Source organism: Falco biarmicus, chromosome 15, assembly GCF_023638135.1.
Source record: "Falco biarmicus isolate bFalBia1 chromosome 15, bFalBia1.pri, whole genome shotgun sequence".
In the NCBI taxonomy this organism is placed as follows: Eukaryota; Metazoa; Chordata; class Aves; order Falconiformes; family Falconidae; genus Falco; species Falco biarmicus.
This window is the reverse complement of record NC_079302.1, coordinates 14,151,021-14,178,338: the sequence shown is the minus strand read 5'-3', so window position 1 is coordinate 14,178,338 and position 27,318 is coordinate 14,151,021. Positions and strand designations below refer to the sequence as shown.

The following is a 27,318-nucleotide window of genomic DNA, read 5'->3' as shown; positions in this document are numbered from 1 at the left end:
AATATCAGTTTTCTAACGGAGATATAATTTGTTAAAGCTCTAACAGAGCTGTACCAGTCTTGAATTAGAGATACCCTTAGGTTGCACTGTAAGTCACTGGACTGTTTATTGTGCAGATTGCATTGTATGTTATTGCTTTATTACTTGTGGATCCTGCCCTTGTACTAGTCAGGACCAAGCTGGAATGAAAAATGGTGGCTTCCTTTTTTTCGCTAAGAAAAGAATGGTCAGTGAAATTTTTCTCCCTCATCTCTTTACATGCAACTCAAAATAGATGTAGTAGGACAGAACTACCAGAATAGACTGTTCCATGGTCTGAAGCATTTTCAGGGCCTTGCTAGCTGCTCTTATGTTGTCCCTTTCATTGGGAGATTATCCTATGAAGTGTACAAGGGACTAGGTTCCTTAGTGTAGTTTTATGCCTGTTTCTTCGGTAAAGTAGGATTGGAAGTTGGTGAATTGGCCAGCAAAGGATTAATTCATCTGCACATCTTTCCATCTCCATTCTGATGGGATAGAGGCTCTTATGTGTCATCTCTGGTAGTATGGCTGATTGGAAGAGGGAGAAGAGGATCTTGCTGCAGCTGCGCAAGCTGTTAAACAGCACCATTACTGTCCACTGCCCTTGTTTGGGTTCCTGTCTGTATTGCTGTACTGTGATCCTTAACACACGTGGGTAGGCGAGGAAGTGGCTTCTTTTGTGTGACTGAAAGAAAGGCCCCCCAGTAAGCAAAGGAAGGAAAATAAAATATTAAAAAATCTTGGCCTGATTCTTGGAAGATAAAAAATACAAGGGGAAAGTATTTTTGGCTTTTAAGGCTAATTTTACCTCTTGTGAGGCCATCAGGTCAATGAGTAGAAGTGGTGACTGGTAATTCTTGAGTTATATTACTAGCCACTGAATTACTGTGTGACTTTAGTAATGAAACATAAATGTTCTCTCTGTTCCCCAGTGGGCATAATACCATTTACCTGTCTCAAAAATGCTTTGTAATTTAATTAACACTTGGAGTGCTCTTTGAGATCCTTAGGTAAAAGCAGGAAAAATGAGTCAATTGTTACAGAAATCCTAATTTATCCCTATTTAAAAAAAATTACACTTTGTCGTGACTTTTTCAAACCTCAAATAATGCTTGATAGGAGTTTTGGGCTTTGTTCTTACTTGGTCCTTAGAGTCACTTATTCTTAGTGATTTGCATAGGCGCAGTGTAGGTATTACTTTTTAGTTCAACAGAGTATTTTGGTGGATCATAAATTACCAGTCCCTGTTCTGGGAATCTGTTTCTGAGAGAAGCGTACATTTTCAGAGGAGAATTTGAATTGTGCTAGGAAAGTTTTGCGGTATTCTTCAACATACACGTTTTACTGTTTTAGGGGAAATGGTTCTTGATTTTTAGTTGTGCACTGGATGTAATAGCTTAGTCTTTGTTTCATCAAGCATGCTACTATCTTGGTGATAAATTACACATGGGTGTACTGTTGTAACTACAGCTATTCAACAGTCATATATAGTTACCACATCCTGTCATGGCCACATCACTGACCAATGACCAAACCAAGTATTTCCTTGCTATAGACAATCCCTGTCTATAAGTACACACTAATCTACCTTTGGACTGATTTGAATATTTAATTGTATATACACGTTTGTAAGCCAGTTAAGAAACTGATTTTCTTCGTTCTCTGCTGACCTCCAATAAAGAACTTGCATTAAGACAAGCAGGAACACTTGCAGCAAGCAAGCTGTAACTTCAACCCATCCATGCTTTCATCTTGTTTTGGAAACAGCCAGATCTCTCTCTCTTTAAAATCATGAAACTCACCTCTTTGCTTCCAGGTATGTAATTCATTCTCACACTTTTTCTTTAGCAGCTCCAAGCATTCATGTGGGGTTTGCTGTCTACCACTCAACTTTCTTTTCAGGTGCTATGAAAACAGCACACATACCTGGATACAGCTGGCTTAAAGTAAGGTTTTTGGGAAAAAACGTCTGTTTAGACATTTTTTTCCCCACTTTTAATCTACTTTATGCCACTATCTTATTTTAACTACTCAAAAGGAGTTTAAACACTCTTAGATAAGCAGATAATCTCAACAATCACCTTACAGCTAGCAAAAATGTTGCACACCTGTTTGTACGCAGCCTTGAAATACGTCAAAGTTACACAAAGCAAGTCTGCCATCCCTTCTGGTATTAAAAATGCCATTATCTTGAAGTTTTAAAGTTGTACTATTTGTGTAATAGCACCTACGAGGGAGTTTATATCTTATTCTTCCCTTCATCCCGTTCATCTCCTCTTGTTTCAGAAGAACCCTTTTGGTCTTGCTTTGGTAATTTAAATAGACAGTCTGGTGCAGTTGTGACTGAAACTGGGGGCTGTCTTTCAGATTTCATGGAAATCTGGGGAGACCAGAATACCTGAAGTGATCTGCCACTGCTTTTCAAATATTTGAGAGTAACACATGCTCCATTTAAAATAAATTGTTAATATTTTTTTCTGACTCTACAGCTGACATTCTTTCCTGCTCTGTAAATTTTACTTTTATTGCATCTTATTTTTTACCGTACATTACAACAAAAGATTTGGAGGAAAGGTGGAGTGGGAGATGTCCATGAAGTTCCACACTTCTGCACTGCTGCAGCGACAGGTAACAGTGCTGGGAAGAAGTGCAAAAGTACAGCAGCAATGAGGACATCCGTACATGTGTCTTTAGACTTCCTAAGAGGTGCTTGCTTTGAGAACAAGTGGAAGTGTGCAACTGTAATGCTCAATGAAAAAGTGGTAAGCTTCTCTCCCTTCCTCCTTCATACTCTTCCTCTGGAATATTACATTGTTACTGAAAGCGTGGCTGCACAGAAAGAGAGCACATCGTGAGTCTTTTAGTAGTGATCTCAAGTGTTACTTTGAATGGACATTGTCCTGTGAGCAAATCACTGGAGGAAAATTCTTGTGCTCCTTTTCTTTCCTGTGGGTAACTGCACATTGCATAGCTGACCAAATATGCCAAGACCATGGAAAAAGAGAAAATGGCAAGATGACTGTTTCTCAAAAACAGTAAACACACATTGCAGCCTGGCTTCTTATTTGAGAATGCAAGATTTTACTTTTTGAATAACTACTGTATTTTAACAATAGGCATCAAGTGGTTGCTATGTGATACACAACAGTGTTTTTCATGAACTTTTGGCTGCTGAATAAGCCCAGCAAATATGGGTTCTTACCCTTTTAGTTTTCTGGGTCAATTCATTTTGCACAAAAGAGAGAATGATAATTTGAGTTGTAGGCAGAGAATGTTTTCTTCACATGGTAGGAAAGATGAAAGCTGTTTTTATTTGATTTCTTTTTAAATTAAAAATTATAATTCTTTATAGAGTTACAAATAATTATCTTATTACTAAAGGCATCTTGTAAGCTTGTTACAGAGTCTTTCTCTGTAAAATAATTGCTGACTGTCACTGCAAACTAAAAGTGGGGGAGAAGGAGGGGAAAACCAGAAATATAAATGTGTGTAACGTGTATGTGTAGATATTACCATTTATTTTTTAAAAATGTGATTTGATTGCCCCAAAAGCAAATACCTAGGTGAATGCTTCTTGTTTGTTAGGTGTTGCTGGCTGATTACAGATATATAAAGGTGTTTTCTGAACTGCTGTTCTTCTCTAAATGCTCAGTCCTTTCCTGCTTATGGGTCAGAGAGGACAGAGTCTGTCAGATTTAGTTGGCTTCCTGATGGGACACCACATTGAGGATGCTTTTATGTTCTTATCTTCTGTTCTTCTGTTGTTGGAATCCCATGGAGCAGGATTTCTGAAAACTCTGGTTTAAAATCTGCGTGAGAGCAGGGGCTGGCACTTGGTAATGTGGGGGTGGGGTTCGGGGGGGGGGGGGCAGGTGAGGTAGCAGAAGAGCAGGCAGATGTCAACAGCTGGTGGGAACACCACTCTGATCCACAGGGTTAACGACAGCTTATGTAGGGGGAGGAAGAGGACTCCAGAAGTAGGGACAAAGGAGGTGGTTTGGGATAGGGGGAGGAAAGGTGTTCAAGTTGTGCAAGGGAAGAGAGACAAATTTCTGTGTAAACATCTATGAGAATGTGTAACAGTCTAGCATTGAGAAACGTAAAGATCTTATTTCATTTTAATTAGCTTCTGGAATAAGGATACCCACAGGGACTTAGGAAGGCTTTGGAGCAGGAAGAAGGGTGCTTGGTTGGGAGGAGAGTGGAAGATGGAAGAGTGTTAGTGAGAAAAGATCCATTGTATTGAATGATGAAGAGTTTTGGGCAGGGTGATGGAGATCTAGGTTAAGGATTCAAGGGCCACCAGGATAGCATGGGTGGAAGGTTATCACACTCTTCTGCTAGACTGTTGCTAAGCCAAGACCTACCCTATCCTGTATTAGATATGTAGCAGCCCTTGTTTAGTGTTGACCAAATTAATGGAGGACATCATGTATGTGGCAAATTCAACAAGGCTTTGGAAGGTGGGTGAACAAACCATTGATGCACTGCTTGCCACTGTCGGTGTTGGACTGGATCTGGTTACTTCAAGGAAAGTACAATTGTAATCACTCTTCGTTTTGCTGGCTGTGAATGACAGCAGCCATAGTGCTCATCCATACACTGAAGTGCCACAGGGACAGGTTTTAGAATGAGAGATGCAAACTTGACCTGAGCATTCTGGCTGTTCATTCTTTAAGCCCCTTACAGTGCTGGCAAAACACAGCTCTAGAGTAGGTTCTGTTTCATGCCATCTTTCCTCTAATCTGGACATCACTTATCACAGTGGCCATAGTCTTGCATTTATGTAGTTCACATAATTTCATTAGATTGAATAAATCTATATAGATTTGTACCAAGTACTTCTGCTGAGAAGGTTTGCGTTTGTTGTCACTGATTTATTTTTTTTTTTTTTCTTGTACTAGTCAGTTATTTCTGTGTTATTGTGGCAAAGATTGTGTATCTTAACCAGCCAGCAGAGTGTGAGTGTTTCACCTTTCTGAAAGAATTTCCTTACTAAGAAGAACGAAGGAAGTTACAATATATCCCAGGTCACCATGTCCTGACAATCTTCAGAAAATTTTCTGTTTCTCTCCCTGTGTGCCCAGTTGCCCTTCTCTTAAAAATACCTACTGCCTCTTCTTGGCTAGGTTCATTCTGGTTTTGAGGGACATACCTTTTCTCTTTGGTATCAGACCCTGCAACATCCGCCCCACCTCAAGCACAATAGGGATCGCTTGCTCAAATAGAAAGAAAAATTCTTTCACGGATGACATTTTTTTTTTTTTTTTTTTCTTAGACGTTCCATGTAATGCATCTATCACTGGGATAATTTTCCCTCTCAAAGTCATATCAGACACAAAGCTGTCTTCAGGGCTATTTCTTCTAGTTCACTGGACAGCTGTTCTGCCTGAAAAGAAAGAAAAGATCATATATCAATCAAAGACTTCAGGAGAATCCTTATGTTCTTTAACTAATAGGAAAATCCTAACTGTGAGTTCTTGATCTTCTGACTTCTGCTTTTTCAGTTTGGAAAACTGCATTGATGTATTTTGCAAGAGTATCTGTTGGGTTTATTTTTTTTAATGTTTCTTTTGTGTGTCGTCTTGATGCTTGGAGGGTGTTACAAACTCATCTTCACTGGTGACAGTCACATCATAAGCAAACAGTTTTCTTACCCCTGTGACTTGATTGATCCTCTTATGAATGTCACTATGGGCAGAAATTAGTGCTGCTTAGCAGGAGCAAAGTTCTCATCTTTGCTCTGTTGGTGCTGAACTACTGATTTCCAGTGGAAAAAGGCTAAAGGGCTGAGGGACGTGCCCAAGCTGCAGCCGTCTTAACTGATACAGATGTCTGTATTTACTCATCATTCTGAGTTTCTGTAACTCCATCACACTGAAATAACTAACAGGTAATAAATTCCTTTTTTGTTAATTAATTTATTACTAATTACACATTTACCCTAGTCTGTGATGCTAATTTAGATTCAAAGTACATTAGAAATTCCTTGCCTGTAAAAAAAAAATCAGAATACTTTATACAATTTACTAAATGATGTGCACATACAATAACAGAATTGAGTTTAGCATGTGTCCTTTCATCTGTCAGTGTGGGGTGAAACACGTAAGTGAACTTGGATGCTACCATTTTAGCCTAGCAGTGATTACCGTCCAGAATGGAAACTTCATCCCGGATACAGGGTTTTCTGGCCTTTTTATGGTACATTTTGAGTGTTAGAGCATGTTTGCACAGTGCAGAGCAGTACTGTGCAGGTAGACTGGAACCAAGCTGAAGGCTGACTTGGAGACAGAGTACCCAAGGAAGCTATCAAATTGACTTGGATACTTTTGCACAAGGGGAAAAAAAAAAAAAAAAGGCAAAACTAAACCTCAGGATTTTTTTGTATCCACCTGTTGGTGCTCTTCAAAGATATCATTAGCAATATATTATATGTTCATGCTACATTAGATTTGAAGGTATCTTCAGAGCCCAGTTGATGGGGGTCAGAAATATACAGATACACAGAGTTTTGATGATTTTTGCTGAAAGAGACCCTCTGTTCTCTAAGCCAGCAGACCTTGACTTGGTAAGGCTTTGCAGGGGCTGCCTGGCCTGGATTACTTTATAGAGGATTGCAAACAAAATTCAGGCACGATGCAGCTAATTACACAGTGAAAAAGGGGTATGAGAAAGGAAAGATGTGCCAGGATAACTGCAGTAAATTCTTGTATTTATGTATGCTTAAAGTTGTCCGGACCCAAAATTTCCTGAAGCAAATGAATTTATCAACTTTAAGTAGATCTTGGATCATATCCTTTGCCATCTTGGGTCAGAATATTGTGAAGCTTTAGAGGAAGAGGCAAGAAACCTGTGATCGGTATTGTAGAAAAAGCTCTCCTTAAGGATGTTGTAATTATAAGCAGGACACATGGCCAGTGTGTACAATGTGATAGTTCCAAACACAGGGAAAACAGTGGGGATGATTTAATTCTCTTTTGCTTTGAAATAAAAAAAAATAATATCAGTTTTATTTAATCAATAGACGCTAGAGTTTGATGTATGGATGAAAACTTACAATCAGTGGAATGATATTTCTGGTTAAGCACTTGTCATCAGGAACTTGTTTGACCTGTGAGCTGCTTCATTTTTTAAACTTAGATGTCTTTATTATAGAACTTCTAAAGATTGTTGGACTGCCAGCATGGGGAGCGTGTGTGTGTGTGTGTTTTAATACAGATGCATCTTGTAGGAAAGGAGATAAACCTTTTTCTTTGTACACAGGCACATACATGATTTATCAAACATATTGTATTACTCTGTCTTTACAGTAAAATGTACAGTGGAAGTGAATTACTCTATCTGTGTAGGATTAGAAACTATGATGTTCTGTCTTGTATTCAAGAAGAGGATTACTGTGCAGATAACGTGCAGATAATTTACTTTTAGTGAGGCATTGCAGCTTAAGGACAGCAGAATCAACTTTCTTGAGGTAGAAGGAATAGGAATTGGTATAGAACAATATAGTGTAGTTGACCACTCGTAGGAAATTCAAGATAACAGAAATATATCATTGTATATTTATTGAACAGTCATTTTTTCCCATCATCCTAAAATGATCTTTTGATTTAAAAGAAAATAAAAATAATCTATTGTAAGTGCTGAGTACCTTGAAATGCACTGATTTTATTGCATGTATGATTGGCAGTATTAAATGCCAACAGCTCATGTAAATATGAAACATCTGTACATTATTATTTAGGGATTTTTCATCTGTTGATTTTAGAAATGAGTATTTTATGAGTCCTTGCATGCATTGTTGTGTATTACTTACATACAGAAGCAGTCAGTAATGAAAGAATAGTCCTGAAATATACTGTATATGGTTTTGTGATTAAGGTACGAAATACACAGCATATGAAGAAATACAATATGCATTGCATTTGATTTTAGGTGTGGCAGCAGCAATTATGATTTCATAACAGTAGGAGTAACATGACAGTTCAAAAGCACAGTGAAAAGATTATGTTTTTTTTATACACAGCAATGTAAATTCTTAAAATAACAATGTAATTTTTACATTTCTCACTGGATATCAGGATAATCCAATTTAGAACAATTTATTTTCAACAGGTATGGTAAAAACAGATATATCATTCTGGAGCATGGTATAATACATTAATTTTTATGAGTGAGTTATGAAGATGTACAGCTCAGGACCTAGGATAAACATCATATTCCTTAATTAATCCATTACGCTATGGCACATATGTGCCACTTTTATTACTCTAAAATGAAAAATGGGGGGGGGAAGCTGCTTTTTTTTTCCTCCTGTATTAGAAAACCTTTCTTCTAAAATCATAAAAATGTAAAATCTAATATACTAAACACTATTAATGAGTTAGACATCTAAGTTCCTTGAAGAGTTCTAAGATAAAGAGCCATCATCTTTCCATAATCACATTCAAATACTTTCTGTAGCTTAAATGTTTTAAAACAACTTATTGATGCAGTTCCTATGTGTTTAAATGAATCCAGACCACTGAAATTCCAGCTAGAAATGCAGGCTGATCAGTGACTGAGCTATAATATAGGAACAGTAGTGGAAAATGAATGAAGAAAAAAAAATCTGCCCCTTTAACATCTCACAATGCAGTATTATAGATGCATATAGTTTCTGAAGCCCTACAGCTGCCTACAATGAACCTTTTCCTCTTATGGGTCTTACAGCTTTCAGTCAAGATTCTCCCTTCTGACCCCTCATAGATCCCCAGCAAATATGGTGTATTTTGTTAAAGGACAGGAAACTCGTAATTTCTAGAGGAAGGATGGCAAAATGTCCACTTCTGCTTGACTCCTCTAGCCTCAGCTTAGGAAGCTGGTCCCTTTTGGCTCTCAGTATGTGCGCACCAAGTTTTAACCACAGCGTTTTATTTACAGATGAGGATGAGTATTAGTCTTGTAATTATAAATATTTTGCATTTACAGTAAAGGATCTACAAGAGCTTTCATCATCCATTGATTAAAGAGTTAAACTCCACCACAGTCTGGTGGCTAGGTAAGTTGTACTAGCCCTGCAGGTCAGCGTAACTGCGGTTTGGGAAGGTGGGGAGATTTTCTTAACATCTGTCGCTGGCAGAGCTGTGTGAGGCGTATCTTGGAACAGCCTCCAGATCTTCCTTGCTTCCTGGGCTACGTCGTCTTCTCAACACAGTGTATCTATTTGATTATCTAATACGGGAACTTTTTTTCCAAATGTTGTATTTCATCTTGTATTTAGGTACTACAGCTGGGTGCTGAAACAATTACTTGCAGCTTGCCTCCTAAATTGTATCAGAATTTCTTAATAACAAACCTGTAAGTTTTATGAACGTGTGTTTTGTGTGCCCAAGACCAAATGATCTTGAAGATAACTATGTGAATACATTTTAATGTAATTCTACTGTTAGGCTATCTGCCACTACCTGTCATTTCTAAAATCTGATACTAATAGAATTTAGTATTTGTCATTTTACGTTAAAATAGGAATAGACATAAGCCAACGTAAACCAAAACACTATTAATGAAAAAAAATCAAATTAGAGATTATTTTGTATTGGAGACATTAAATTTAATATAAATTAGCACAATACAAAGAAATAATGTTTTTCTGCTATCTCAGCATTAGAAGAATAGCACTGCTTTTCTCCATATGTCTGTGTCACCAGGTTGTTATTTCTTTTGTTTAGTCATATAATAGAATGTGTTGAGACATATTATCCTCAACTTGCGTAACAGCCTACAAATACTGATTGCAGTTTGAGCTTGTTATGGAAAAGTATTGCCCTGTGGATTGAGAAAATGACCAACAGCGGACTATAATCTATGAAGCTGAGAGTAAAATTGCCAACTAGAGGTCATTTTTCAAACCAAGGGGCAATAGTTTTCTACTATAAACTGAATATTACAGTCAGTATATGTTTTATTAAACCATTTCAGAAACTTGGGAGCAGTTTCATTTAAACTTCTTGCTTGATGTGGCTCAGAGAACAGGCCCAGGGCAGCTCACAAAAGAGGCCTGGCATAGTCTCTATAATAAATATTCTGTATACTCAGTAATTATGAAGACTTTAGGGCCTTAATGGTGAAAGGCCATATCCTGCCACCATTCTGCATCCTTAGCAGCAATTGAAGTCATTAAGATTTGTGTGTAAATATCAGTGCAGGCTGCTGTTTCTCACTCTAATACTGTGACAAACTAGGGTTAAACTATATAGAAAACCCAGTTATGGCTCTTACAGTCTAAAAGATTAAAAGGAAAACACCTTTCCCCTTCTCCATACCCTTTCTTTGTTTTTCTTTCCTACTGAAATATGTAGACAATGGATCTCTTTATTGGCACTCATATGGGGGTGATTGCCTAGTGCCTTAGTCGATAAGAGGATTTCCCTTCTGGAACAACAAATAACAACAGTAACATGCATGAAGAAAGTGAAGCCTTTATCCTCCTCCTTTAACAGACCTTGTATATCCATAAAGAGTTCTGCCACCCTGTGCCTGGGGAACAGAGGTGCTTTCTGCAGCCATTGCTCCGAGTGACTTCTACTCATTGTCAGTACAAACTCCTTGGTGGACTTCAGGTTTTAGAAAGAGCGATAGGGAGTTCTGCCTTCTCTGCAAAACAGGGGGGCAAAGAAAAATGAGAAAGACCATAGTGATTTGGGCAGAAGGGAGCCAGATAAAATCTTTCACTTTTTCCTTGGGAATCCCTGATGAAAGCATCTTGTTCAGAGCTCCTTGTGAAATTTCTCCTTAGTGTCTCTGTAAGCTTTGATGTCAGCTTGTTGGTCAACTTGGTGTCTGCCTCACAGGATTTTCAGTTTTCTGTTTTGGGGCAAAGCTCACAGACTGATCCTGGTTTTGTGGCATAAGCATGTCACAGTCCAATACTACTGTGTTGTCAATAGTAAAAATACTTCAGTTACTGCATGCCTAAGTTGCAAGTTCACTTGTTACACTTATGCATGTAAATTGTGCATTCACATAACCATAATTAGAACTTTCTGTCTGCACTTGCCAGATTAATGCATAGTTACAGCTGTAGCATGGGCAAATTAGGTGCAAAATTTGGTTTTGCACTCTGAGTTTTTAAAAAGCAGACCTTACATCCATATGTGTGTGTATATTATACAGACACAGATATAATTTTGTAATGGTCATAATTTTAAAGGTCTACATAAAACTTCACCACCTCAGTAAGGGTGATGGATTAGAATAATAAAAATTGGAGCAGCAAAAGACCTCTTACACATCTAGTCCATCTTCTTGACATTACAGGATTGTTCCCTACAGGGTATTTTCTAATACTTTGTCCAGAGCAGGTTTAAATGTCCCAAGCAGTGAAGTTCCTACTAAAGTTTCACAGTTATAATTCAAAGGATATTTTTCTGACACTTTATCTTAAATTGATCAGTTTACCCTGTTTATGTGGGTCATAACTTCAGGGACCTGTCCTGTTTGTATCTCCTTGGTGCTTCCATGCTTCTAAATATTTGCAGAAAGCCGCCATAAATTACTTTGGTATTGACTGGGCCCTTCTCTCCCATCCTCTGCCTAACACGGTGTCACTGGGCAGATTGTGAGGTGGTTTTTTCCCCAAAAGTCTCTTGTAGATCAGAGGACTGGGACAAATGAAGATGAAACTATGAAGTTGCTGTTGCATATATTGCATAATATATACATGCTTTCTCTACATGCTTATGTATCTAGTCTGCTGGTTTCTAGGAGGATGTTGCTTAGAGGTCTGTCTGATTTTACTGGGCACTGTACAAACATATAATTAATCTCATTTTTAGCAATGCTTAGCTCCAAGCTGAGGATGTAGAAGATATAGGGTTATAAGTTTCTAAAACATTTTTATTATGCATTTTCTATTTTGATTGACAACTATTAGTATTTTAGGATGACAGAAGTGAAACTTACTCTGCCTGACAGCATCAAATATAATGTATGCTAAGTAAACAGAAGCATGTGAGCTGGATAATATTTATTGTATAGTTACATAGCAATGTGGTAGGAGACTAGAGAGAGAATTTTCTTCAAGAAGGATACTTGATATTTTATGATTTTCAGAAATACATAGGACTGACTGAACTTTACACCTTATTTCCTCAGGGTAGCTTGCAGGTTTATTGTCTATCCTGGCTGGGTTGTTCTTGAAAACTTCCATTGTTCATCTTCTTCCTTCCTCTCAAATTGTCTTTGTTGGAGAGGAGTAGGAGAAGATTGTTCTGAGAGAAGTTTTATAATTCTGCTTTACCATTTGATGGTTTACCTTGCAGCTCCAGCCAACACTTGTATTGAACCCTTCATACCCAGTCCTTTTCCCAGAGAGCTTGACTGTCCAAGTAGGTGAAAGTCTGGAGAGGTGAGAGGCAGAGTCAGAAGTGTTGTGCTATAGGAGATTTATGGGGAGAAGGATGGAGCCACTGTGACCAAGTCACATTTTCTCATTTGGCAAAAGATCAATAATAATTTTAATTGAGTAAATAATAATTTTGTCTCCAGAACAAAAAGAATAGTTACTATGAAGGATGTGCTATTTTCCCATGTATTTCTAGTGAATATTTAACATAAAGCAATTAGAGGCAGGGCAAGAATTATATGGCTCTTAAAACCCAACGAATAGAAAGACTCCTGTTTTCAGGACACAATTCACCCACCTAAAATTACATATGCAGTTCAAGTTAAAAGGAAGAAGCTGGAATGTTCAGAACCTGGTTCAGAAGGTTGTGCTTAGGCCTGTGAGTGTCGACCACAACGCTGGAGCCAGGCCTGGCTTTAGGGTAGGACAGCAGAGATGTGCATCTTCTGAAAACACACATAAGCAGTACAAGATAAGTGAATAAAGATGTGAATTGTGCTGTGTGAACAAGTGAATTGAATGATAAAATTGGCATTAATAAAAAAGTAGGAAGACTGTGAGCTCTCTTTTTTTTTTTTTTTTTTTTTTTTTTCAAAATTAATTTCAGCTTCTATCCTTTTCAGCAAAAAAGTGCTTGGCTTAGTGTTGCAGAAAGTTTGTCAGGCATGGAATAAATTAGGCAGAAGTACCTGGTTTAGCTTATGTAGAGAAAGGAATAAAGCTGTGTTAATGTAGCATTCTGCTTGTGCTAATTTTTCCTAATTGAGACCTAGCTTGACTGTTTCAATGCAGTTACTGTGCGTACCTATCATTAGTGGAAGAAACTCTAAGAAGCAACTCTTTAAATTGTTCTCAAGTCAGGGTTTTTTAAACACATGACCAAGAATTACTGCTTGTGTCCTTTGCTGGGCATCAACACAGGTAGCTGTAAAATCACAAAATATCATTAGGTAGTTGGTTTTGGCAAACTGGTTAACCGGAGAAGGAGAATCAGTGGGATTGATACATTTCACCTTTATCTACTCTCTTAGGTGAAGTATTTTTTCCAGTCATTGAGATAAAAAGTATCCCAAGTGAGGGGTGCTTTTATTTTTCCCTGAGCGCACCTTTATATACAGTGCTTGACTTCTAATGCAACTGTTAGGTAGCACTTTTAAACAGTTGAAGTTTCTACCTGCAACCAGAATGTCTTTAAACACAAAATTACATTAAAAACAAAACAAAACAAAAACAAAAAACAAAACAAAACAAAGAACCCCCAAACAACCCTGATCATATAGCATTTATTATGAACTGTCTGGTCAAGTTCTGCATTCACTCCTTAAATATAGTACATCATACTTCATTGTTGGAAAATTCTCCTTCAGATTATAACCTCTTCTTCTCTCTCAAGTGCAAGTAGTTGACTGCTGCAGCATTCATCCAGTGCACCTTTTGTATTTACTTCAGCTTTTCATTCCTTGAAAGTGGTTTTTCTATTGACTTGTTCTTGGCATCAGGCTGATGCCATTAAAAAACATACCAGTCTTAAAATGCTTATTATGAATCTTGATTGGTGACAGCGCTGAAGGTGCTTGTGGAAGTACAATTTGTGAATAGCAGTTCTTGTCGACCAAGATGATGTGCCGTTGTGTCTGGCATCCTCATAAATTGTTATCAATCCTGTTACCAGTGTACATCTAGCCCCTTCTTGTCCATCTGTGATGCTCATAGGTCATCTCTTTGGGGCATTAATATTCACATTTCAGAATGATACCTCTAATGACAGCTCTCACTTTGAGGGAATAGTGCCATGTTATGGTGGAATAAAGTGTCACAATAACTTACATAAATAAGTCAGTTGGCATGGGAAGACAAAAGCATTTCATCTGGCAGGAGGAAAAAATGGAGAGGAAAGGCTGTGGGTGCATGGTTGCTACTGAAAAAAAAGGCACTACTACCCAGTAGAGTATAAATGAAGAAATGTGCCATCTGCATCACATTTGTAGTTAGGGTGGTTATACAGGGATTGGGACTATATTAAATTCCTTTCAGGTAACCTTTCTGGATTTTGCAGCCAGTGTTTCTGTAAACTTGTCTAGTATAGTCCGGTAGACTGCCCAGTGCAAATTGTAATCTTGTTCTGGGATTCAGGAAGAATTGTATCAGAGGTGTTACTCAAAAGGACCTCAAATAGTCATCAGGGTCAGGATCTCAATGCCAGTACTGTTTCCATTTGAGCATCATTTTTGTCTCCTGTAATGTGAATCCTATCCTCAAATGCTTGCTTAGGGATGGCATTGATATTCGATGGGAGCTACAAATGCATCAGAGATCAGATGGAAAATATGTATATAACGTGTCTGTGTGCTGTAGGTGGTAGCTAGGCATAGTAATAGAGAATGCCTTAATATATACGGTATCTTTATTATACAGTCAAGTGGAAAAAGTGGATGTTTCTATTTATCAGTTGTGGGTTTTTTTTGGTTTTTTGTTTTTTGTTTTGGGTGTTTCTATCTTTGACTGATACAAATATTTTGGAATCTAAACATATCTCCACAATACTGTTGTGTCTTTGTTCTGGATTTCTTTCATCTTAACTTATCAACACAGTATATGAGCCATTTTATCCTACAGTGTGATCATCATCCTAGTGTGTATTTGCTCATTAATGTCAGGTTAAGATCTAAAGAAATAAGAAAGTAGGAGTGAAATTTTCTTTTTTTTTTGTTTTGTTGTGTTTGTACTATTTTTTTAATACTAATAATGATGGAAATAGGCAAACCGCAGTACTGTGGCTTTGGGGGAAAATATATATGCATTTTCCTGCAAGTGTTGTAATGTTTTCAGTCTTGGGTTGGCTTAAGTATTAGTACTCGACATGACCTTAAAACAAAAACTTTCACCAAGTCTCTCTTTGTAGTGGGGAATAATTGTTTTGGTATTTGTTGAAATAATTGAAATACCCTAATGCACTATCCCTTAAAAACAAATTTATATGAAATGCACATTCTAACCTTTGTATTTTTTTCACTGAACAGATTTATTTTTTTTCACCCATGTCCATTGCATAACTTCGTGAACAGTTTGTAAGGTCTGTTTTTTATATACTTGATATTCATAGTGAAGAAACTTTCAAAAGAGGAAGTACCAATGGAAAAATGTAAGACTTAATAATGTAATAATTTTTTAAACTGTTTTTGGTTGCTAACAGGACATGCATTTGTTGAATGAGCCTTCTCCACCCACCCACCCCCATCCCCCAAGTTGCCTTAGACAGTTTTTGTCTTTTAAATAAAAAAAACTACAAACAAAAACATCAGAAAATGAAACTCAAACAACTTTCTGGTTTTCAACTAAAACCTGAAATTTTCCTTGAAGGGTGTGGAGAGGAGAGAGGGATGCATGAGTGGGTCAGGGAGATCACAATTTACTTATTAGGGTTTGGGTGTTTTGACCAACAAGGTGTTGACAATTATCACAGTTGGAGCCTGCTCCTCTCCCCTAACCGAACAGGAACAGAGTTGTCCTAATCCTGGTCATATGCAGCAAAAAATGTCCAAGTAGCAGCACAGGGTTAGTGTTTGAGGATAGGTTTAGATTAGATATGAGGAAGAAATTCTTTACTGTGAGGGTGGTGAGGCACTGGAAGAGGCTGCCCAGAGCAGCTGTGGATGCCCCATCCCTGGCAGTGTCCAAGGCCAGGCTGGATGGGGCTTTGAGCAACCCGGTCTGGTGGGAAGGTGTCCCTGCCCGTGGTGGGGGGGCTGGAACTAGATGGTCTTTAAGGTCCCTTCCAATGCAAACCTCTCTCTGATTCTGCTTGGGGAGCACTAGGACACGAATGAGGCTAACACATAGTAGGTCCTATGGGGAGTAACAGGGCACTGATCCTTGTGCTGAGAATGAGTGTCAGAGGCTGTTTTCCAGTCAAGAAAAAACCCTAAAGCACAAGGGGAACTTGATGCATACGTCAGTTGCATGTTGAAGGTATTGGACCAGTCTCATTCAGAGCTGCTCCCCCTGTCCCCTCATGCCCTGCCTTCAGCTTAACCATCCAGCCATTTACGCTGCTTATTTTCATTCCTGAAAATTGTTCTTTCCTTTTGTGGGGACAGATCACTACCCACAGACTCACAAAAGATAATAGTTAAGAATACCTTTTGTCTTGAAATTCTTTAATTTTATTGATATGATTTCTAGCATACATGTTCGGAAGTTTTCAGGGAAAGCCATGCAAATGTTCTGATGGAGTTGAAATGCCTAGTTTACATTTGATGTTTTTAGATCACTATGCTATATTGTAATACAGCATGTTAAAACATGAATGACAGAATTTAAGGGTAGTGTTTTGACTTTGCCAGGGTAAACGTTTCCATATTGCAGTGTCGGTTTTGGCATGTTTTGGGTTGGAACCAAATTTTCTGCTGAAAGATTAATTTTTTACAGATCTACCTATGATAATGAGTTTAGCAGCTATGGCTCTTTCATTTCAGTCCTCCTTGAGAATCACTATGTCTGCCTCTCCTTGTTGCTTTATTATTTTTAGGAGCTGTCAGTTTTCAGTCCTCTTTCCACAATAGCAGGAGGCATAGAGGTCTTGTTTCTTTTTTCTGCATTCAGCATATGAGACACAAAGAAGCCTACAGTCTAGTTACTGAGCTAGGTTTATTGCAGTAAGTTGGCATTGTAGAGCACATTCTTCCCAACATCTTGAAGCTTTTAGCAAGTCTTTTCTCTTACTCGAAAACTGACACAGTTTGGCTTCTGTTTATGAAGGAGTCACAGTCCTGTAACACTGATTTGCGTTTTCCTAACCCCATTCTAGTGTGCTTTCAATAACGTAGCAATCCCGTGTGAAACCTTGCAGCTTTATTTACAACACCAAGTTGTGAGGCTTTTTTTTTTTTTTTTAACTGCAAACTATACCTTTCAGTAAATGAAGACCCATATTAAGTCAACTGTAGCAGTAGGCAGTGCTTTAACCTGTATAAAACTTGGGGCAGAGAAAAGCTCCAGAAAAGTACAAGGAAAGGTGATCTAAGACAAGGGGTTTTGGTTTTGTACAATCCTGTATATGTGTACATTGAAAATTTAATTGATAATAATATTATTTATTATAGTAATGAAATGTGTTAAGACTTGATGGATTTCTCAGCCTTGTGGATCAAAGGTCCTCTTCATTGACAGGCATTGTCAATGCAAACTTTCCCAGACTAACCAAATACTTTATTTCAATGGACTGACCTTCCAGCCTTGGCACTAATGCTAAGAATATCAATTTAGTGACGGTTTGAGGTAGTACTGACTTTTAAATGACAGTTTGTGTCTCTTTTTTTTTTTAATGCTTAGTACTGTATGAGACAAACTTTTTTGCACAAACGTTCTGTGCAATATAATCTGTCTCCCTGGAAATAACACTACCGTTTTCCCCCCGTAAGAACAATTATCTTCCCCCCCCCGCCCCAGATTGTTGACATCAGCCTAATTTATGATTAAAGTAGTTTTAATTGAAATGTTGCACAATTTTCTGAGCAGTTCAAACCTCCATATACTCACCCAGTTCTCTCTACTGTGTAGCAAGCCCTCTTTATTCAAATGCAGCCCTCTAAGTAGCAAGAGGAATGATGTGGTAAATGTACTCTGTTGAGAGGATCTAAAACAGCCAAGTGGGACTTTACTCTTGCTTCCTCACCTTAGGGCAGCCCTTTGACTAGGACAAATAAGAGTAGTAATAGCAGAGTGACAGTTGACACCATCTCCAGCCTTGTCCTCAGCACTGATGCACTCCCAGTGAAGATCCCCAGTGGCCTTTGGTACCACCAAGCGTCCTGTACTCATGGCCTTGGGTGGGAGCAACTGGGATCACCTAGCGTATCTGTTCAGGAAGGTAGCCAGGCTCGGCACAGGCTGTGGGGATGTGCAGACCTGGAACCTGGGTATGTGGCAAACCCAAGCTGGGCATCCAGGAAAGGAAAGGGACTTCTCTGCTGTGGGCTGGGGCTGCTGCTGGATGGGTTGGGTGGGAGCTACTTTCATGAGTGAGCCTGGTTTGGGCAGCATCCAATGTAAAAACTAAGATGGTGGTTTTGGAGTGCCCTGAGGTAAGTAATGCCTCTTCTCCTTCACCTGTTCAGCTCAAGAAATCATTAAACCATTTTTCTTACACCTACTCCACCCCTCCCAAATGTTTATGTGTTTTCAAGAGAAGATTTCACCAGTGTTTGACGTTTGACATAGACATTTAGGTATAAGTTAAAGATGTTAAAGTTGGAGGAGAGGGAGTGGAAACCAACAGGTTAATAAGTAGGAGAAAAGTTCTGGGAAGAAAGGCGAAAATCAGGCTAAGTGCTGCGAGAGTGTAAAGGTAAACCCAACAGCTCCAAAGAACAGACATCTGGGAGCATCTCTAGTTCCAGTTTGGCTTAAATAAAAAAAAATCACAGCCCCCCCAACCCAATACCCCCCCAAAATTTTAGCTATGCTGTTTGGGGGTGGGGGTGGAAAGAAAAGGCTGACAGAAAGACATATCAGTTATCTAACTGGTATCAAGTGGCTAAATGTCTGGTCTCTTCCCATGTATAAAAATGATTTTGTTAGTATGTAGGTCACATTACAGTACTGTCTAGTTATTGGACATTGGCTTAGATAACTGTTTGTGGAGTATTAAATGGTTTTGCTGCCTCAGCACACTTTTTAACTGGTATTTTTCACACAGTTGTGCTACTGAAAAGGAGCAGCACCGCAGCAAAAATCAATTTATCTTTCTCTCTGCTATTTGTGTATTGTGAGCTCTTGTAGTGTTTTACAATTTGATTAATTGATATTCATTGTACTAGATAGCATTTGTAATACTCCTGTCTAACTCCTAGTACTTTAAAAACTTTTATCAGAACAGTAGGTTATTTGTATAAGAGTCCTCCTCAAAAAACAAGCAACAGTGATGTGAAACCCAAAAGAAAATTAAAGCTAAAATTTGTATGGTCTAGCTGTAGATGTGAGGTTAAGCAGACTGGAACAGTGTATTTGTTTTAAGTGCTTTCTTTTGTCATCTGCATTTTGGTGGTTTTACAGAGATTTATCGTGAGCAGAATGAAAAAGTTGTGCAAGGTTCAGTTATAGTAAGCGATAAAACTCTAGGCTTTAAAGTGACTTGTTTGTATGCATTTCACATGCTGTTGGTCTGTAGGTATTATTAATATCTATTTTTAGAATCAAGATTGTGATGCACAAGGTACGTAGGCACAATGTGATAAAAACACAGCAATACTGTTTCTTTTCTGTTTCATTATAAAGTTTCTTTGACCCTGTGGTTTATTTTCAAACATACAAGTTATTTGTTCTGGTGTATTCTTAAACAGGGGTTGTTTTTCTCCCTTTCAGAAAATGAGCACAGATGGTGATTGATTTTTCAAGTGCTGACATCCCTGCTTGAGAAAATGTTCCCACCTTCTTTGTGCTGAGCAAGTCAGGCAAACTAACATGATGATGCGATCATCAGTTTCATGCAGACATGCAGAATTGATTGACAGGGAAAATTTTAACATAAACCACACATTCTTCCAGTGTCTTCAATTTTTTAATGATGTTTATTTGCAGGATATTAGCAGCAGTGGGGATTTCATTTAAAAGACACCAAAACTTATTTCAGCAACAAGGTTAAATTGAGAATTTTGCTGCACTAGCCCAGCACATATCAGTACAATTTGTAATAGCTCTTCTGAGCCAGTTCTGAAGCTAAATGCTGTCACTGGCTAACTAGCCATTCTCAGGCCATTGCTTCTGTTTGCGTGACTAAATACATACAATTAAAGCCTAGCACTTTCATTCTCTATGAACTCATTGTTATCCAGGGTTCAAGTACTCAGATAATGGGCCCGAAGAAAACAGGCATATCATCAACCCACAGTGGCAGAAAACTGGTTGATAAAATACATTTCTCATTATCTGATGCAGAATGAATGTTGCACGCTTTTTTTTTTTCTTTCTATAGATTTTATAAAAATTACCAAGAAATCTATAATTTCCCCAAGCATGCTGCAGCAACTCTACACTATGTCTGTGCCATAATTAAGGTTTTCTGTGATAAGCTTTTGCATTTTTTCAGGGGGTTCTATGTCGGCTTTCAAAATATCATTAAGGGTTCAAATTAACTGGACTTGGAAAATTCTGTCTGGCAGAGAAAATATTTTGTTTTGGTAGAGTATTCATTTAAATGTTCACTAAAATACAAGAACAAATTACAAAACTGTAGGAGAGGGCGCCACATTTACTTACTTTTGAGTAGTAACATACTTGAAGGGTATCGCTAATGACTTCCACTGGACTATCTGAGGATGAAAACTCTGTTCTGTGTAAACTGAACTGATAAATCTGACCTGAAGCAGCTGTAGAGCTGAGTGTGTAGAGTGAACTTTCTTGTCTGAGGGTTCCACCAAGTAAAATTTTTTGCCAGTTAAGTGAGTGAATGTTACAATGTTTCAGTGAAAAAGAAAAATGATCTTTACTGAGCCTGCAGAGTAATTTTGTCATCACCAATTTCTTAATGATTTTTGCATGCCTACTTAATGTGCATGTATGGCACTACAGTGACCTGATAGATCATAATGGCTCCAGAGGAGCCATTGCAGGCTATTGGGCAAGTGATCTATGAATTAAAAATTCTTTAACAGTTTTGAGGAACCTATTACAGTTTATTGTGTCAGTGACACCTGCCTTTTTAGTATGTGGACTTACTATGCGCTCATGCCACTTGCACAGGCCCTAGAAATGATGTTGTTTAGAAGAGGAGCGTTAGTGAAAGAAAGGACTGAGCAGCAAAACAAAGTTGCAGGCAGACTGAGGCTGGATTTTGGAAATCTGAATTTTGAAAAAGTCTCAGCTAAAGTTCAGGGGAGTGTGGCTTTAGGGCTCTTGTTCAGCCTGTTAACAGCCCAAGTTTCACCAAATCCTCTCCCTAAGATTTAGCTTTTTACAAAGCTTGAAAGTACACGCTGGGGTTGGATGGTAGCCCATCTGCAGTAGTCTGCCATGGTATTTATAAAGCTGTGATTTGCAAGGCCATGACTGGCAAAGCTCTAAATTCTGACCTTAAAACCAGCACCACAAAGCTGCTGAGAATGCGTAGTCTCAGTTGATGCTATAGATAAATTCTGCACTGGACAATTTATATGAATTTACTATTAGGTTGTAGCCATCAACGAGCTTCCTTTTCTTCCCTACGTGCTATTAAATCTGTGAAGAAGAGCATGGTTGAGATGTAAAATATGCGACTAGTTTGAATGTTCCCACCCAGAAATGAGGCTCTAACGACACTCACTATGGAAAGATTACATTAGGTTAGAGCTGTGGAAAGGATGCAGATGTCCACTAATAAAAATGGGTTGTCCAACCACCGAGAAATGGGTGGTTTTACTTGGATAAAGGCATACAAACGTAAATGTAGTGGCTGTGAGACTAGAATTACATCATAAATTCATCCCTCTTGTGAGAATGTTTGTGTGCCTAGAATAATGCTTCCCAAAAAATTTGGATCAAGAAGCATGCAATACACCTTGTGATACAAAGCTTTTGGCAAAATGACTTTATCACATTGTTTAAAACAGCAGGTATGTGATCAGAAGAGGCTGTGTTACTGTTCAGCATTTTTTGTGCTTTGTAGAGGGGAAACTTTGAGCTTCAAGACTGGTGAGAATTGTGGATCAAGAGTGGGCTACTTGCTCTGGCCTTCTGGGACAGAGGTTGGGAAAATGCCAGATGTTTATGCCCAGGTGTTGAAAGTATATCCCTTTTGACTTTGAAGAGGTGGAAATGTCTTGTGGCATGGGTTCTGTGAAGTCTCATGCAAGTTTATTATCCTTACTTTGTGGGAGTGGTGCATGCTAGCTTCCTTCGTGGTTCTGCCCAATAGTTTGCTCCAGAAATGCTTTTTGTTGCAGTAAAATACATATTGTTCTTAAGCTTTTTTTTTTTCAAATGTAACTTGTTTGAAAAGTTGCAATATGACAGGGTGTCCAAACACATGATTAACAAAATGTGCTTTGCCTCTTTTTCTATGATATGTAACAATGTGGGATAATTTCTTAAGGGACAGTGAATATGCTTCATGTATTTTTTTATTTATTTATTTATTTTAGTGAAACCACAATTTACAGAACAATGAAGGAGTCTCTTTGGGAGTTAGAATAGTCTAATTTAAAATAAATTAAAAACAAGTATTCCAGGGAACCTGAAGGTATCCCAGCTGTTGGTTCTAGCTATCGATTGAACACAGTTCTCCACTCAAAGACATGGTCATATTGATGAATTCCTGTGATAAACAAGCTAATGTGGATCATCTTTTTAAAATTAATCTCAAATGGGCAAAAGGAGCACATTTTGCATGTGGAGTAACTCTGATTTGATATTTACATTTATTTTAAAAGAGGCTATAAGTAAAGGCACTTGGCTCTGAACTTTCTTTTAAAAAAAGTCTTGTTCATTAAAGAAATCTTGCTCCTGTGAAGCTGCATGTGCTGATGGTGTTTGAATGTAAGCATAGCCTTAAAATAAGACAAAAATGGAAAATGTCTGCTCCAAAAGAGGATTCCTACATTATACAAAGATTCAGTGGAATTTAGATTTCTAAACCTTTGGGTGCAATGCTTGGTAATATAAAATTCTCCAAGCACCTAGGTAACTTAGGTGACTGTCCTTGTAGGTTCATATTTACCCAGGACTAACACTTATTCCTGCTTGTGTTCAGAGCTTCCAAGTTTTGTGTAAAGGATCTTGGGGCTGAATGCAGGATTTGGGAGCTCAGCCAGGTGCCTAATACATATTGCAAGACTCTGCTCTTAAATGAGTGCTTTATTGGTTGTAGGTAGAAGTGCTTTGTTTAATCAGGACTGTGGTACTCTAGGAAATTCTAGAGTGATCATATATGTAATTAATTTTATTTCTGTTCAGCATTTTTGAGTTCTTTATATTAGCCAATCGTGAAATATTTGGAAAACACATCATTGAAAGTAACATTTCACGGTTGTATTTTCCCGTAAGTATGTCTAACTGTTAATGAAAGCCATGGGACTGAAAGCTGTTGAGACAGAAATCTTATTCAGGAGACTAAAGCTGTAGTGCTCTCTGACTCATTTGCTCCTCCTGTGTCTCCTTTGGGATTCGGCCATTTTTGAAAGGAATTACAGATAGCAGTAGAAGAATAGCTTTGTCGCTGGCTATTCATTCCATCATGTTTCAACATAGGGCACAGATTAATGTAATTTATTGTGTTGATTTTTGTTTTCTGGACATCTGTTCAATACACCCTAACTCCTTCTGTATAAGACTCTGAGGAGCCATCAGCTGGTAACAGTTAGAAAACATTGGGCTAGATATTCACTGGTGACTTGGAGGTAAAACTCTTTATGTACTGGATCTCCAGTGCCCTGAGCTATCCAATTGTCTGTGTCAAATAACCCCAATGTGCCTTGTGTCAAATATTACTGATGTCACTATTGACATTGTGTCAAAAAATGTCATACCTAATGTCTGTCACTGAAGAATGGTGCCAGAGTCAAAATTTGACAAAAACCACTTAGGGACAGATAATGAAAGTACTGTGCATCTTTCTCATTCCCCTTAAAAGGAACTAAGTAAACTGTGAGTCTACTCAAATTTTCTTATGCAGCACACGTTTCAGTGTTGTATATTTCTAGCCACAGATATAATAGATTTAAACTTCCTAAAAATATTGGTAAACAGGGAAAGTTACTCAAAACAAGTTTAAAATGGCTCAAGTTAGCATGCACAGCTGCAGTTGTAGAACAGCTCCATGTGTCCATCCAAGGCGGTAGATAGCTTCAAACATACAGATGCAATGATGCAAGAGATGCTGGGTCATAGGAAGCACAGTGAAGAAAACTGATTTGGTTACTCTCATTACACTTCCCTGTGTATTATTTTAAAATGCTAAAGCTTTACAAAGTTTGAAAACCATGATCATGTATGATAACTTCCAGTGTTTTTGTGAGAAGGTGGTGTTATTACCGTTCTAAATTTAACTTTACTTCCATTATACTCTTCAACATGGCTCGATATGGCTTAGTCTTTCTGGGTTGTCTTACAGTATTCTACAGTTTTGAAGGCAGGATCTTCCACCTGTGTGGATGTAGCCGAAGAAATGTTTACGAGTGTCTCTGAAGAGACATATTCAAGGCTTTTTCTTTTATGGGATTTGTAGGATATTTTGAAATACCCTGACACTGATTTGTAGATGTCTTCATTTTTTTTTCCCCTGAGGGTCAGAGTCCTTCATTTTCAGTTGGTAGTATCTCTGAGTCTCCCTGGCTCATGGAATCTGGGTCTGTATCCCTTCACCTCCAGAGGCAGCATCGGCAAATTCTGCTCTTGGACTGGACTGTGGGCAGCAGTATCTGGCAAGAGTCTAGCTTTGAGGAGACAACTTCAGTAATTCCAAAGAACTCCTGTTAAGTAGTAGTGATAATAATAAAACAATAGTGGACTTTAAGGCAGCATTCTACTCTGCTTCTAAAGCAACTGCCCAAGTTTTCTCAATTAGATGCCTCGTGTTGCCCTGAGAGCCTCTGGACTTGTGTGAAGTAGTGTCGGCTTGTGTTGTCTAGGCAGTTTGTGTGATTTGTTAGAGCCACGAGGTCAAATCTTCCCGAGCAGTAAAGAAATGTTAAGAGACAGTGCTTGATGTATCTGTCAAAAGGCTGACATATCGTGAGCTGGTTTAGTTTTGTCCAGCTTTCCATGAAGTGAAGGAGTCATATGCAGACAGTAAACATCCTAATGTCTGGGTCAACATACAGAATCAATTACTGGAGAGCAGCTGTAGTTCCATTACCTGCGCTGTGCCTACCTGTGCTGACTGCTGCTCTTTTGGAGGCAATGCTCAGAGCTGATGAAAATCCCAGTGTGTTGGGATTGTGAATCATCCGGTGCTGGAGTCCTGTTTGGGTTCTTTGGTACATAGCTGTTTTTTTCTTTAAGTGTTGTGAACTTTGAATCCATATTAATTTTGTTTCTGAAACATCTTTGCCTAAAACACAGTAACAAACAGAAATCAGTGTGCTCTCAGATCATGAATAAAAGCTGGGCTATAGGAAAAATAAAATCCTTCCGCAGTAATACTCAGGAAGATAACAAAAAGATAGAGGCAAAGCATTTGCCTAATTACCAGCATAACTGGATTTAACAAACATGGAATAAATTACTTTTTTTTGGTTTCATTATGTTAAGTAATTTTAAAAAAGAGTCTAGTCTTGGGCATTTTCTCTCTGAAATATACAGTATTTGCAAGTTCAGTGGTGCCAACATTTCTCAAATAAGTGAAATGGCTTAGGTGATATTTAAGATGATTTCATGTGTGATGAATGGCTCATTTACTGTCCTGCATTTAAACTCTGAGCACATTGAAATGTGGGTTTGAAAGTCTGAATTAGTACATCTGGACTCACTGGCAGGTTCTCTTCAAAACAGCAAACCAAAATCTTCCAAAACTTTTCTGGGAACTTTGTATAATCTCAGTCCTGTTTTTGAAAGAATCCTTTCCACTTGCAGGCCTTCCCTGCTTTGCCTCATGTTCCCTTATCCCAGGAGAGATCCTCTGTTATGGCTTTTGCAATATGCCATTTTTGAGTTAATAAATAACACAGAAGCTTCTCCTGACCTAGTCTTGGCCTCCAAGGTGAGAAGCAGAGGAAACAAAGGAAGCAGCTCAGCTCTACGATCTCAGTTACAAACTGAGTTTGGGATGGAACAGAAAGGAGAAAATTTTCATTTCATCCTGTACAAATTTTAGGCATTAAAAAGTCCTGTTTTATTGGCCAAGATTTCTCAAGCTGTTCTATTTGAATAAATAATACATATTTTGAGAGAGATTCCTGAACGCTGTCCTTTTGGCCTTCACTTGTGCTAATGAAGCTGTAGGTTAAATGCTTGCTCCAATTAAAAAAAGAAAAAAGACAACAGAAGTGTGAGCTGTGGTAGGAGTGGGTGGGTGAACGTGCTCTGCTAGAATAACTTAGCCTGATGCTCAGTATAACTTCCGATGTGTGAAGCTAAATGCCTGATCTACCTTATTCAGAGCCAGACCTGAGTGTAAGCCTCTCCCATTCAAAGGGAATGCCCTTATTTAATCCCTCTGTAAGGTACCTGTGGGTCCTTTATTTTCCACTACTTTTATGAAATCCTGGTAATATCAATTTGTTCTGTTCTTTGTAGGGCTTTCTGCCTCTGCCCTTTGTACCAAAGGCGTGATTTCTGAATTTGTATTAATTCTAGAAACATTAATTCCCATAAAAAGAGTTAGTGGCTAGACTTCATGCTTGACAAAACACTTTGCAGGGTAAAGTAACATGGTAAAGTTTGTTTAATATACAAATATAATGTTTCCATCCATTTAGTTTAAGGTCCTCTTTCTTATATTTAGCGGTTTACTAATGAGAATACCTGTGTAACAGTAATACTTCAATGGTATTTACTAACATAAATATTTGCTTTCTAGAAGCAATGTTACACAAAATTCCTGAACCGCAGTCTAAGCAGCTGCTGGAATGTTTGAGGTAAGAAACCTGACCTTTGAGGAGGATCAACATCAGGAAAACAGTGTTTCCACTGTTTGTGACTTCTGCCCATAGTGAGGGGGTTTGGAATGGCAGGAGGGCGACCGACGCACACCGTGTCACGGCTGAACCCCAACGGAAAGTTCTTGTCATTATAATTACCTTGATAACAGAAAATATTTTACATGAATTTTAACATATCCTTGTATGCTCAGAACAGTTTGGCAAGGTTTTTCTGCAGCTGATAAGGGAAAATAAATAGAAAGAGACCTTCATTTATACTAAATGTTAGGAGTTGCAAAACCTGTGTGGAAAAGAGGAATCTTGAGTCAGCTTTGTTCTAAATGCTGATGAAGTTACATTAGCCGC

The 27,318-nt window shown here is 38.2% G+C and overlaps 1 protein-coding gene across 5 annotated transcripts in view; it reads left to right on the top strand.

Moving 5' to 3' along the window:
* The window catches only part of ZNF536 (zinc finger protein 536), a 353,142-nt gene that overhangs the window by 58,873 nt on the left and 266,951 nt on the right, over positions 1-27,318 (top strand). For 3 of the 5 annotated variants that reach the window (XM_056361142.1, XM_056361141.1, XM_056361146.1), the window contains exon 3: positions 8,989-9,058. The exons of the other annotated variants lie outside the window; for them this stretch is intronic. The gene's annotated coding sequence lies outside the window, so the exon portion shown is untranslated. The remainder of the gene's footprint in view (positions 1-8,988; positions 9,059-27,318) is intronic. 5 annotated transcript variants of the gene reach the window in all.